The sequence below is a fragment of the Triticum aestivum genome, chromosome 6D, assembly GCF_018294505.1.
Source record: "Triticum aestivum cultivar Chinese Spring chromosome 6D, IWGSC CS RefSeq v2.1, whole genome shotgun sequence".
Lineage (NCBI taxonomy): Eukaryota > Viridiplantae > Streptophyta > Magnoliopsida > Poales > Poaceae > Triticum > Triticum aestivum.
Window position 1 is genome coordinate 484,406,393 of NC_057811.1, and position 919 is coordinate 484,407,311.

A 919-nucleotide genomic window follows, 5' to 3' on the forward strand; every position below is an offset into this window, starting at 1 on the left:
GCCAACTTTCAACCATTTGAGAGTTCATTTTGAAATGCTTTTCAATTTTAGGGTCTTATAGCTCAAAATAATTAGTAAATGCATGAAAAATAACAAATGAAGTCAGAAAGGATTGAAAAATGATGATGTGGCTTTAAATCCTGCATTTTGAACACACAAAAAGTCAGGAGTTCAAATAAGTTTAAAAAAATGAAATCCCTTTGTAACAGACGAGTTTCCGTATGAAATCCTGATACTTCGAAACAGATTGTCCGTTTTGTACACGAAGTGCATCCACCTTTTGCCGGGACCCTCTCAACTTTCTTGCACAAGCTATGTGGATGAAATGATGATACCATGCCAACCTTCATCCTTTTGAGAGTTCATTTTGAAATGCTTTTCAATTTTAGGGTCTTATAGCTCAAAATAATTAGTAAATGCATGAAAAATAACAAATGAAGTCAGAAACGATTGAAAAATGATGATGTGGCTTTAAATCCGGCATTTTGAACTCACAAAATGTCAGGAGTTCAAATAAGTTTAAAAAAATGAAATCCCTTTGTAACAGACGAGTTTCCGTATGAAATCCTGATACTTTGATAGAGATTGTCCGTTTTGTACACAAAGTGCATCCACCTTTTGCCGGGACCCTCTCAACTTTCTTGCGCATGCTATGTGGATGAAATGATGATACCATGCCAACTTTCAACCATTTGAGAGTTCATTTTGAAATGCTTTTCAATTTTAGGGTCTTATAGCTCAAAATAATTAGTAAATGCATGAAAAATAACAAATGAAGTCAGAAAGGATTGAAAAATGATGATGTGGCTTTAAATCCTGCATTTTGAACACACAAAAAGTCAGGAGTTCAAATAAGTTTAAAAAATGAAATCCCTTTGTAACAAATGAGTTTCCGTATGAAATCCTGATACTTTGAAAG